Source organism: Mercenaria mercenaria, chromosome 7 (genome assembly GCF_021730395.1).
Source record: "Mercenaria mercenaria strain notata chromosome 7, MADL_Memer_1, whole genome shotgun sequence".
NCBI classification, from domain to species: domain Eukaryota; kingdom Metazoa; phylum Mollusca; class Bivalvia; order Venerida; family Veneridae; genus Mercenaria; species Mercenaria mercenaria.
In genome coordinates this window covers 73446697-73461374 of record NC_069367.1, presented here as the reverse complement: position 1 = coordinate 73461374, position 14678 = coordinate 73446697, and the positions used below count along the sequence as shown (strand labels likewise).

Below are 14678 nucleotides of genomic sequence, written 5' to 3'. Positions count from 1 at the left end.
TCTTTATAGTTCTGGCACACTGAGTCTTATTTGCATACTTCCAATGAAACTTTTCCCTAGTTAAGTTTTCTATAGTTTGCGGACCATGACTCATATGTCCATTATAAGTGCTTCAGAAGATTCCTGGATAGAAAATATCTCAATGAAACAAAATATAACAGCATATATAAACCTCAATAAAACAAAATAGATTACTGAAAAATCATTTAAATTCGTTGGCATGGACTTCAGTGGTTTTGGTCAAAACTGCAATTTTGTGGAGATATGAATTCATGGACTTCAAATTCTGAACATAAAATGGATGGGAATTTTACTTGTTTGGATTAAATTTCGTGGATCGACTCAACCACGAAAATAAGTCCCTCATGAATATTTATGATTTCACAGTATACAAATTCTTTTATCTTAATACAAAATAATGTAGTTCACTAAAATGTATTTTCAGCTGGACTGTGAAGAAAATTTGAAACCGTTTTGTTATAAGTTTGATTCCTCCAGCAGTGGGATAAGAACAGTACTGGTGAACTTTCTGCATTTCTGACATCAAACTTACAACCTCCCCATTGAATTGATGATGTGAAATACTTTTGGATCTGTATGCAAAGATTCTACCACATAACAATGATTGAAACTATTCAGGGTTTTTGTAAACTGAGATAATTTTTTTTTTTTTTTTTTTTTTTTTTTTTACAGAACACAATAAGTACAGCTTACTCCATTTTTTTAATGAATCTATTGCAACTTGATTAGGACCTCCTAGGCTGTCAACATTGGCTGTAATAAAACATTTCATTGATCTTTTTTGCATTAAGGCCAAAAGGTTCAACAAATATGAAAACCAGAACAGGAATAAAGCCTAAGTTCTTGAAATTTATGCCTTTCAACTGGCTCTAGCTATAAAACCATATCAAATTAGGAACTGTGACACCTTAATTACCTTTCTAACTAGGTATGATTTTGGGAATTTACAATTTTATTTTTAATAGGCAACTCTACAATGAATCACAAAAATCATTGAGTTCCAAAGTTTTTGTTGATATGGCAAAATTTAATTTATGTGTAAATATATAAAGAAACAGCTGTCACAGCAGACAGAATGCTTAACTACTGCAGTGCTGGATAGTGAAATAAGGCACAACTGACGAAGTTATCACTGGCATGTCTCTGGCTCATAATGCCTTTGTTTAAAATGTGGCTGCTAAATTTTCCGTTATGAACATAAATACATTACAGTAATTTCTTGTTAAATCCCATTTCTGATAATTACTTTCTTTCACGTTTGTCAAAAGTTTGAATATTGCTTAATATACTAGAATGTTTTGTTGAATCAATTGTTTTTATTACCTCCCTTTAATGATCTAGTTAAAAACGTTCATGTGCAATATTAAAGTAGTGCTTTTCTAACCATGTAAGTATGCATAACATGAATCTGGAAAACTTACGATAAAAATTTAAAGCATTATGGACTTTAAGGTATTTCTGCAAATTCAGGTCAAATTTTTTGTAGTATCTATAAAAACCTGATTTTCCAAAACAGAATTTATTTAAAAATTTGGCCATTATTTTTTTTTTTTTTTTTTTTTTTTTAGACTGACTTGAAAATGTCTGTAATGAGAAAAATACATTTTCATAAAAAGAATTTTTTCTACAATATACAATATTTTAATGAAACTTCTCACAGTCGTAATGAAAATGTGGCCTATAATAAATTCGTAGGCACTGTTGCTTGATTTTAAGCTATAATTTTGCCCATAATTAAAGAGATCCAAGCATTTCAAGCTGATTTAATGACATTTTTTTTATTAATTCAATGTCTCAAATGTTTTAATATGGTATTTTAACTTTAGAAGGAAAGTAAACTTGCCATTGTAATAGATTTACATACATACTGCTATCAATTCATTGAATGATTTTCATTTCCGTAACCTTACCTTTCCATTACCTTGATGATTCCTAGACTCTAGTCTGGCTACCGACTAGATAATCTTTTTTATTTTAGAAAAAAATAATTCCGTAAAAAATTCTGACTTCATCAGTCTTGGCTCTGACTATCTATTTTGAGAAGATAAGGGAAAGAAATATACAAAATTTGTATAGCCTCAGGAGTTATCTCCTTTGAACACAGACTACCTAGACTCCTGGGAGTCTAAACTAGAGCTATCACTAAAGGTGATGAATGTACCCCCCGCATGCACTGACACAGTACATTGCAATTTGACGCACACAAGATTGCATAATTATGTGGACTGTATGTATATAGACTGTATGTATACAGTATAGTAACAAAAAACAAAGTCCCATAACTATGCAGAATATTTATCGAAAAGAATGTAACATGCACCATGCACAACTAGGGTTGGTACTGATCACTTGTGTGAAGTTTCATTAAATTGTGTGCAAGGTTTGGTAGATCAGGCACGCACAAGATTGCATATGCAGACTGTATGTACTTAGTATGTTAAAAACAAACAAAGTCCCATAACTCTGCAATTTTTGTCGCTGAAAGAACCTAACATGACCCATGCACAACTACTGTTGTTACTGATCACTTGTGTGAAGTTTCATTAAATTGTGTCAAGGGGATGAGGAGAGATGGTGCGCACAAGATTGTGTCCATGTATATAGTATAGTTACAAAAAAACAAAGTCCCATAACTCTGCAAATTTTTTTTCTGAAAGAACCTAACATACCCCATGCACAACTACTGTTGTTACTGATCACTTGTGTGAAGTTTCATTAAATTCTGTCATGGGGATAAGGAGAGATTGTGTCTACGGACAGACAGACAGACAAACTGAAACCAGTATGCCCCGCCTTACAACTCTGTTGTCGGGGGGATACAAAAATGTTACCATATAATCTATTTATAGTAATAACAAAGGGAGGTAATTCTAAACACAATGCTTTGACCTCCAATTGTGACCTTGACCTTTGAGCTAGGTGTCCAGGTTTTGCTATCGACACCTCGTCTCATCATGGGGAACATTTGTGCCAAGTAATATTAAAATCCCTTAAGAATGGCAGAGTTATGGACCGGACAGGAAAAATGTCCTGTTGACATTTGACCCTCAACTGTGACCTTGACCTTTGAGCAAGGGGTCTGGGATTTGTGTACAACATGTCGTCTCATCATGGAGAACATTTGTGCCAAGTGATATTAAAATCCCTTGATGACTGACAGAGTTATGGACTGGACACAAAACAGACCCTGTTCATGCCATGTTAACATTTGACTGCCAAGTGTGACCTTGACCTTTGAGTTAGGGGTCTGAAAGTTGTGCATGACACATCGTCTGATTATGAAGTACATCTGTGCCAAGTAATATTGAAATTATTTCATGGACGGCAGGACATGAGATTGCGGACAAATGGACGAAATGACAGAATGACGGATGGAAAAGCGCATTCCTATAGTCCCTGAAACTGGTTTTCTACCAGTAGGGGACTAATACGTTTCAAAGCTATATGCCTTTGAATGATAGCTGTATGTACTTGCATGCTAAACCAAGGTGTGACGCCGATGCCGACATCGACGCCAGGGTGAGTAGAATAGCTAGACTATTCTTTGAATAGTTGAGCTAAAAATGTCACTTTTTGTATGAACTTTGAAACTGTTTTAGCGTTTCTAATTTATGGATGGTAGGCGTTATTTCATTCCATAGTTTTGGACCAGAATAGGCCAAAGATTTACGAAAGAATTCTACTTTAGGTTTTGGCACTTTTAGTTCATTATTACTATTTCAGCGTAGGTTGTGATAATGAATTTTATTTTATTTTTCTTTCAAATAGTCAGGTGTTGTTTCATTTATAGATTTATATATATAAAAAAAAAAATTACAGATTTATATATAAATACTGCCTTTTTATATTTAATTCTGTCATCAAATTTCATCCAGTTAAGTTCCTTGAATAAAGCTGCAGATTGGGTGTCAAAACTTTTATCAAGAATTAATTGAGCAGCTCTATTTGGAATTTAATCACTGCTGAGATTTGATCATCAGTGCAGTTTCCCTAAATTGTGCAGTAATAGTCCAAGTATGGAAGTATTATAAGCATTGTAAAACAGTTTCCTTGTATTTAGATAGTGTATGATTCTGGCATTAAATATAATTGTGTATTGCATTTCTTAAGTGTTTTGTCTACTTGTATTTTCCATTCCAGTCCATTATCAACATGCAAGTGCATTTCAATTGATCAGTCCAGAGGACAATAATATTATTGTGAACTGTGTCAAAATGTTAAGTTTAGTGATAACCCTACTCTGACTACAGCACCTTATAAATATTTTGTAATGGTAGTGTTAAAAAATAAAATGAATTAAAACAAAAAAATAATAATTAGGTGTTTTTGACACAAAAACATGTCTGCCCCCCAATGTATACCTTTAGCTCTGGCAGCCATTTTCTGCAGCAAAGTAGAAGATGTCAGCAATATGCATAACTAGGCTTTGTACTGATCACTCCTGTGAAGTTTCATCAAAATCTGTCTAGCAGTTTGACCTGTGAAAGCTGGACAAGATTTTTCTAACTTGAGCTCTGGTGGCCACTTTGTGTAGTGAAGCGGAATGTGCCAGGGATACGCACAACTACGGTTGGTACTGATCACTCCTTTGAAGTTTTTTAGAAATCCAGCAAGCAGTTTGACCTGTGAAAGGTTGACAAGATTTTTTTATTTTTAGGTCTGGTGGCCATTTTGCGCAGCGAAGTGAAACATAGCAACTAAGATCGTTCTTGTGAGGTTTTGTTGAAATCCAGCCAGCACTTCGACCTGTGAAAGCCAGACAAGATTTTCTGTTTTTAGCAATACGCATGGCTGTGCTTGTTACTGATCACTCCTTTGAAGTTCCATCAAAATCTGGCCAGCAGTTTGACCAGTGAACACTGGACAAACTTAATGCAGATGGATGGACATACAGGCGTCAAAGGCAAAAACAGTAAGAATTCTTGACCTATCAATGGGGGAAGGAGTAAATCAGGTGAGCTAATGGATTAACTTAAATGTTTGACTAAATACTCACAACTTCTGGTTTAAGCAAGACTGGGTAAATCTGCAGCATCCATAAACCCGCCTTTCTGTGACATATTTTGCAAGCTCACGACTTGTCGAGTTACTGACTGGAGTCATTTTCCTTATTGACTGTTAACTTGTGATATTTCTATTTTGCGCACCATCATTTGTCTCCTTTACCTCTGCCTATTTTCCTTATCATCTTCTGAAACAATTTAAAAATTTATTATCACACAAAAGTCATGGTTTCAGTCCTGTGCTTTAACTCATTCTGTATTAATGCATCGTCCCAATTCTCAGCGGTATTGTTATCTACATAGGCCAGTGCATGCTGCATAAATGCATCATTACAGCAGTAGCTCTACATTCACAGCAGACAGTAAATTAGCTCTAAATTCTGAGTGATACTTTCAGTCATCACATTTCATTGCTCTTATAATTAACTCTTTTTAGTTGGACAACAGCTCGTAGAACACGAAATGCCTTCTTGAGGCATTCGGTGATTTCAGAAGTAAAAGAAATTATTTTGTCACTGTACACAAAATTCTACTACTCTGTGTCAATGTGACCTTGACCATTGACCTACTGACCTCAAAATCAATAGGGGTAACATGCTGGTCATGATTAATCTCCCTATTAAGTTTCCAAGCAAAAGCATTCTCAAGTTATTGTTGGGAAATGGTTTAACTGTTCAATGTGACTTTGACCTTAATTTTACTGACCTCAAAATCAGTAAGGGTCATATGCTGGTCATGACCATCCTCCCTACCAACTTTCATGATCCTAAGACTAAGCATTCTTGAAGTATCATCTGGAAATGGATTGATCTACCTTCAAAGTGGGGCATAATAAATAAAAAAATTTCATAAATTTCATTATCAAGAATACACTTCAATGAAGTCAAACATAATTACTGCACGTATGTAACATGTATAATACCGGTATGCATCATACCCTAATGAAAATTCTCAGCATTACTTTACTTTTTCATACTGAATGAACATTGTCACATAATGTTGTGTATTTACGCTGTGATGATGCACACAACATTACCAGGTCAGAACTAGTAGAATTGCAGATTATATCATTGAAGACTAGAAAGTGTCTGTAGGACACATGGTGTGCCCCCACCCCCACCCCCTACTGGTACATGTGTCCACAAATAAGGGGCAATAATTCAAATGTTAGCAGTCTTAATGGGGTACTGCCAAACATTTTATGAAAAGGGTTCATTATTCTAGGCTCATATACATTTTGCGCTATAAGCATTACAAAAATTCCACTATTTTGGCTATTTCAAGGACCATAACTTTGTAATAAGTACAAAGATTCTCAAAAAGAATGCCAAGTGTGCAAGGTCACATCATGATAAAGACTCGTTTCATGAATTTACCTAATTTGTTGAAAAAGTGCATTTTTTCCCACTATTTTAGGGGCCATAACTTGAGTCATTCCACAAAATTTAATCTCAACGAACAAGTAAAATTGCCATTCATTTTATGTTCAAAAGTTGAAATCCAAGAATTCATATCCCCACCTAATTGTAGTTTTGACCAAAACCATGAAATTTCATGCCCATGAAATCAATTGATTTTACAGTAACCAAAATCCTTGTTAAATGATACCAGACTTACCTTCATAACCTATATCAATATTGTCATCAGACCCCTCCAATGTTCTTTGAGCTGATCCCTTTCTCCGAACTCTCTGGCTGCAGGTTACATTATACATTCTTCTTTGCAGGAAACCATCTATCCATGTCTGAAGTAATGAATTTTTTTGTTCATATCAATGTTTTTTGTCAGGGAAAGAAGATATGTTTGAGAAACTTGCCTAGCATTCATTGTCCTTTACCAAAAACAGAATAGGTATCATCAACACCCTATTTTTACAAAAAGCAACAACATTTTTAAAAGAGCTGACATTGTCAACATAACTATCAATGAAACCTTTTATAAACAACACTACAAGTAAAATTATAAACAACAATACATACCAGTGCCTATCATTTGGTTTTGGTCCCTGTCTTGTAGCCTACTACTTACATTTCCAGCATTTACAGCTGTCACATTCCACATGTTTTGTCTTCTGTCTCTAGAAAAGAAACAGTATAATGTACGGGACTTGTCATGTTGTTACATTCAATGTTTATATACCCAATAGTTTTTCCTTACATATTGCTACAAATGTCATTCCAGGTTTAATATTTATTCTATCTTATATCCTGTATAACTGTATCCATATGTCTGACACTCATATAAACTTATAAATTATACTTTCCTGAAACACACCTTAGTTTCATACAATAATAAACTAAGTATCCATTGCATACATAAACACATTTTCACACTAACATATTTTGTAATAATATTTTTTATACACCATCTTCAGCATACAATTCCATTCAAATATGCAACATGTTCTTTTTACAAACACTTCTGGATTATCAATCAGGAATGGATGGACTAGGTCAGAATGGGACAAGACAGGATGTGGAGGAACAGGAATAGACAGGACAGAGATTCCCAACTCCACAAAAAAAAAAAAAAATTCTAGCAAGTACCAATTTGTTATTCTTTCGTCACTTCAAACACTACAAATGAATACAGCCTCTTCTTGAAAACATTCTTCATTTTTTCCCAGGGAAAATCCACAGCTTCAACAATGGTCAGCAAATATTACTGAAACACAAAAAGTATTTTACCTATCAAACAATTCTTTTTCCATACTTCTCAAAATACAGCAAGAATGTAACTTTCAACAAATGTACATGAACCTTCATAATATGCAAGTGTGGTTCCAGATTTAATAATCATTTGTCTTTTTGTCTTTAGGTAATAGACTGTTTCCATAATAATATAATGAACAGCTCGAAAAACAAATGTTTTTAACCTTTTCTATCAAATATATATCTACTTATAAAGCAGTGTACTTTTACCACTTCTTATAAAGTGTTACCATAGTAAATGTCAATTGCACGAATAAAACATATTCATAATTATTCTATTTATACACATATTTTCTCTTCCTTTAATTGGGCCATGCTTCATAATAAAGTCCAATCAATCGCTGACTAACATATGAATGGACATAAAGTCAGTTGTCATTGGCAGTCTATTGATCTTTTCTATCATATATACATTTTTACATATTTTATCTTCTTCCTTCACTTTAAATACTACAAATAAACACAGTCACTTTTTTTCACAAACATTCTTCATACTTTTCTGGGGAAAATCCAGTACTGCTTCTTTGGCTTGCCTTGACACTTGACACCATTTTCCTGCTTCAACTTGCAGCTCAAACTGAAAAAAAAATGGACTGGTATAAGTACTGTAAATAAGCATGGCAACAAGAAATATAAATTAATTCTGTAATTCTGCATATTATACCAAGTAGAATAACATATTACCTTTCAAACAATTCTTTTTCCAGACTTTTCAAAATATCGTTGGAGTGTTAACTTCTGAAAACTGTTCAAGTGTGGTTACAGATTGAATAACTATTCCACTTCAGATAATAAACTATTTATAATAATATTAAGAATGTTTAAAAAAAATCATGTTTCCAACCTTTTCTATTATATACATGCATTTACTTATAAAGAAGTGTACTATTAACACTTCGTATAACATGTGAACATATTTCATATTAAATTGATTTATACACATCTTCTCTCTTATTTTCTGGCAATGCTCCACATTAATATTTTAATTCAAGTATGCTACATTATGTATTATTTATACAATCATATCTGGGTAACCAATCAGAAATGGGATGGGCAGGGTCAAGTTGGAACTGGATAAGATGAATCGGAATAAATGGTATAGACAGGACAGAGATTCCCACCCCACAAAAGTATCAATTATAATTAACATTTTTAATTCACTTTTTAAAACATTTAGATGAATTTTCCTTGCTTCATATTAAATCCTTTCTACTGCATTTTTATATTCCTTTTCTGCTTCATAATAAAGTCCAATCAATCACTGACTATACATATGAATGGGACGTAGTCAGTTGTCATTGGCAGTCTAATGACCTTTTCTATCATATATACATTTTCACAAAGAAATGTACTTTTACCACTTCTAATCAAGTTTAACTACAGCAAATGTTCATTGCATTAATAAGACACATTTTCACATGAACAATTATTTCATATTGAATTCCTTTATACAAATCCATTCTCTGCTTATTTTGTTCCCATACTCTACACAAGAGTGGTTTCAGATTCAATAATTATTCTATATAAGATAATAGACTGAATCCATAACAATATTATAAACCTCTCCAAACCCATATTTTCAACCCTTTCTATCATATACATATATTTACTTACAAAGAAGTGTACTTTTATCAATTCTTATGAAGTGTGTGTTGGGCGACCTGTGAAGTTTCCACTTTTCTCTATTTTACTATTGTATGTGTCAATTGCATGCATAAGACATATTTTCATACTAACATATTTCATATTAAATTCATCTATACATACATTACTTGTACATTCATATCTGGATTACAAATCAGGAATGGGATGGGCTGGGCCATGATGAAATGGGGTTAGGACAGATGGGAAGGAAATGGACTACAAAGGACACAGATTCCCACCCCCAACAAAAAGTATCAATTCCAATAGTTATTTTTTTATGTTCTTTCTTCACTTTAAATACTACAAATGAACACAGTCACTTTTTTCACAAACATTCCTCATACTTTTCCAGGGAAAATCCAGTACTGCTTCTTTGGTTTGCCTTGACATTTGACATCATTTTCCTGCTTAAACTTGCAGCTCAAACTGAAAAAAAATGGACTGGTATAAGTACTGTAAATAAGCATGGCAACAAGAAATATAAATTAAATCTGTAATTCTGCATATTATACCAAGTATAATAACATATTACCTTTCAAACAACTATTTTTCCAGACTTTTCAAAATATCGTTGGAGTGTAACATATTTCATATTCAATAGATTTATACACATCTTTTCTCTTCTTATTTTTTAGCCATGCTCCACATTAATATTTTAATTCAAGTATGCTATATTATGTATTATTTATACAATCATATCTGGGTAACCAATCAGAAATGGGATGTGCAGGTAGGCAGGGTCAAGTTGGAATTGGATAGGATGAATTGGAATAAATGGTATAGACAGGACAGAGATTCCCACCCCCACAAAAAGTATCAATTCTAATAATTAACATTTTTAATTATGTCACTTTTATAACATTTAGATGATCTTTCCTTGCTTCATATTAAATCCTTTCTAGTGCACTTCTGTATTCCTTTTCTGTTTCATAATAAAGTCCATTAATCACTGACATTGGCAGTCTATTGACCTTTTCTATCATATATACATTTTACAAAGAAATGTACTTTTACCACTTCTAATCAAGTTTAACTATAGCAAAATGTAATGTTCATTGCATTAATAAGACATATTTTCACATGAACAATTATTTCATATTGAATTCATTTATACAAATCCATACTCTGCTTATTTTGTTCCCATGCTCTACACAAGAGTGGTTCCAGATTCAATAATTATTCCATATAAGATAATAGACTGAATCCATAACAATATTATAAACCTCTCCAAAATCTCATGTTTTCAACCTTTCCTATCATATACATAATTATATTTACTTACAAAGAAGTGTACTTTTATCAATTCTTATAAAGTGTTACTATTGTATGTGTCAATTGCATGCATAAGACATATTTTGATACTAACATATTTCATATTAAATTCATCTATACACATCTCTCTGCTTTTTGTGTGGCCATGCTCTATATTAATACATATATATTTTTTTGGATTTAATGTTGACACATGATAGGCCATATGGTGACTTTCCAGCTTTAATAGTGGAGGAAGATCCCAGGTGCCCCTCCGTGCATTATTTCATCACGAGCGGGCACCCTATATAATTCTAATTCAAATACGATTTATATTATTTGTACATTCATATCTTGATTACAAATCAGGAATGGGATGGGTTGGGTCAAGATGAAATGGGGTTAGGATTGATGGGAAGGAACTTGACTACAAGGGACAAAGATTCCCACCCCCACAAAAAGTATCAATTCCAATAGTTAAATTTTTTTATCTTCTTTCTTCACTTTAATACTACAAATAAACAGTCACTTTTTTCACAAACATGCTTCATACTTTTCTGGGGAAAATCCAGTACTGCTTCTTTGGCTTGCCTTGACACTTGACACCATTTTCCTGCTTCACCTTGCAGCTCAAACTGAAGAAAAAATTGACTGGTATAAGTACTGTAAATAAGCATGGCAACAAGAAATATAAATTAATTCTGTAATTCTGCATATTATACCAAGTAGAATAACATATTACCTTTCAAACAATTCTTTTTCCAGACTTTTCAAAATATTGTTGGAGTGTAACTTCTGAAAACTGTACAAGTGTGGTTCCAGATTGAATAACTATTCCACTTCAGATAATAAACTATTTATAATAACATTAAGAATGTTTAAAAAAGTTCATGTTTTCAACCTTTTCTATTATATACATACATTTACTTATCAAGAAGTGTACTATTGTTCACTTCATATAACATGTGAATATAGAATTTGTCAACTGGATGAATAAGACAGGATTTCACACTAATATATTTCATATTAAATTGATTTATACACATCTCTCCTCTTCTTATTTTCTGGCCATGCTCCACATTAATATTTTAATTCAAGTATGCTACATTATGTATTACTTAAACAATCATATCTGGGTAACCAGTCAGAAATGGGATGGGCAGGGTCAAGTTGGAACTGGACAGGATGAATCGGAATAAATAGTATAGACAGGACAGAGATTCCCACCCCCACAAAAGTATCAATTATAATTAACATTTTTAATTATGCCACTTCTTATAACATTTAGATGATTTTTCCTTGCTTCATATTAAATCCTTTCTATTGCATTTTTATATTCCTTTTCTGCTGCATAATATTTAAGTCCAATCAATCACTGACTATACATATGAATGGGACATAAAGTCAGTTGTCATTGGCAGTCTATTGACATTTTCTATCATATATACATTTTTACAAAGAAATGTACTTTTACTACTTCTAATCAAGTTTAAACTAATAGCAAAATGTTTATTGCATTATAAAGACATAATTTTCACATGAACAATTATTTCATATTGAATTCATTATACAAAAATCCATTTTCTGCTTATTTTATTCCCATACTCTACAAGAGTGGTTTTCAGATTCAATAATATTCTATATAAGATAATAGGGCTGAATCCATAACAATATTATAAACCTCTCCAAAAACATTTTTTTCAACCCTTTCTATCATTACATATATTTACTTACAAAGAAGTGTACTTTTATCAATTCTTAAAAAGTGTGTGTTGGGCAACTTGTGAAGTTTCCACTTTCCTCTATTTTACTATAATTGTATGTGTCAATTGCATGCGTAAGACATATTTTCATACTAGCATATTTCATATTAAATTCATCTATACATATCTCTCTGCTTATTTTGTGGCCATGCTCTATATTAATATTTTAATTCAAATATGATAAATATTACTTGTACATTCATATCTGGATTACAAATCAGGAATGGGATGGGCTGGGCCATGATGAAATGGGGTTAGGACAGATGGGAAGGAACTGGACTACAAAGGACACAGATTCCCACCCCCTAAAAAAGTATCAATTCCAACAGTTATTTTTTTTATGTTCTTTCTTCACTTTAAATACTACAAATGAACACAGTCACTTTTTTCACAAACATTCCTCATACTTTTCCAGGGAAAATCCAGTACTGCTTCTTTGGCTTGCCTTGACATTTGACACCATTTTCCTGCTTAAACTTGCAGCTCAAACTGAAAAAAAAATGGACTGGTATAAGTACTGTAAATAAGCATGGCAACAAGAAATATAAATTAATTCTGTAATTCTGCATATTATACCAAGTAGAATAACATATTACCTTTCAAACAATTCTTTTTCCAGACTTTTCAAAATATCGTTGGAGTGTAACTTCTGAAAACTGTTCAAGTGTGGTTACAGATTGAATAACTATTCCACTTCAGATAATAAACTATTTATAATAATATTAAGAATGTTTAAAAAAATTCATGTTTTCAACCTTTTCTATTATATACATACATTTACTTAAAAAGAAGTGTACTATTAACACTTCATATAACATGTGAATATAGAATTTGTCAATTGGATGAATAAGACATGATTTCACACTAACATATTTCATATTAAATTGATTTATACACATCTTCTCTCTTATTTCTTGGCCATGCTCCACATTAATATTTTAATTCAAGTATGCTATATTATTTATTATTTATACAATCATATCTGGGTAACCAATCAGAAATGGGATGGGCAGGGTCAAGTTGGAATTCGATAGGATGAATCGGAATAAATGGTATAGACAGGACAGAGATTCCCACCCCTATAAAAGTATCAATTCTAATAATTACCATTTTTAATTATGTCACTTTTTATAACATTTAGATGATCTTTCCTTGCTTCATATTAAATCCTTTCTATTGCATTTTTATATTCCTTTTCTGCTTCATAATAAAGTCCAATCAATCGTTGATTATACATATGAATGAGACATAAAGTCAGTTGTCACTGGCAGTCTACTGACCTTTTCTATCAATTATACACATTTTTACAAAGAAATGTACTTTTACTACTTCTAATCAAGTTTAACTATAGCAAATGTTCATTGCATTAATAAAACATATTTTCACATGAACAATTATTTCATATTGAATTCCTTTATACAAATCCATTCTCTGCTTATTTTATTCCCATACTCTACACAAGAGTGGTTCCAGATTGAATAATTATTCCATATAAGATAATACTGAATCCATAACAATATTATAAACGTCTCCCCAAAACTCATGTTTTCAACCTTTTCTATTATATACATATATTTACTTACAAAGAAGTGTACTTTTATCAATTCTTATAAAGTGTTACTATTGTATGTTACAATTGCATGCGTAAGACATATTTTCATACTAACATATTTCATATTAAATTCATCTATACACATCTCTCTGCTTATTTTGTGGACATGCTATATATTAATATTTTAATTCAAATATACATATATTATTTGTACATTCATATCTGGATTACAAATCAGGAATGGGATGGGCTGGGCCAAGATGAAATGGGGTTAGGTCTGATGGGAAGATACTGGACTACAACAGGCACAGATTCCCACCCCCAACAAAAAGTATCAATTCCAATGATTAAAATTTTTATGTTCTTTCTTCACTTTACATACTACTACAAAATGAACACAGTCACTTTTTTCACAAACATTCCTCATACTTTTCCAGGGAAAATCCAGTACTGCTTCTTTGGCTTGCCTTGACATTTGACACCTTTTTTCCTGTTTAAATTTTCAGTTTAAAAAACCAAAAAAAAAAAATGGACGGGTATAAGTATTTGTAAAAAAGCATGGCAAAAAAAATATAAAAAATTTTCTGTAATTCTGCAAAAAATTATAAAAGAGAATAACATATTACCTTTAAAAAACAATTTTTTTTTCCACCCTTTTTAAAAAATTTAATTTTTTGGGATTTGAAAACCCTTCTGAAACGTACAAGTAGGGTTCCAGATTTATTAAATTATT

General features: G+C 32.1%; 1 long non-coding RNA gene across 7 annotated transcripts; it reads right to left on the bottom strand.

Moving 5' to 3' along the window:
* Positions 1–4224: 4224 nt before the first annotated feature.
* Positions 4225–14367, bottom strand: LOC128558663 (uncharacterized). 7 transcript variants are annotated; one of them, XR_008371790.1, is made up of 7 exons: positions 12801–14367; positions 11184–11265; positions 8231–9805; positions 7571–7688; positions 6642–7101; positions 5018–5212; positions 4225–4644 (listed from the first exon to the last, which is right to left on the bottom strand). It is a non-coding gene; the product is annotated as an uncharacterized LOC128558663 (long non-coding RNA). The 7 variants fall into 7 exon arrangements; XR_008371789.1 differs by having other exon boundaries at positions 6642–6768; positions 7004–7101; positions 8231–12124; positions 13740–14367; XR_008371793.1 differs by having other exon boundaries at positions 8231–8312; positions 9724–12124; positions 13740–14367.
* Positions 14368–14678: the final 311 nt, after the last annotated feature.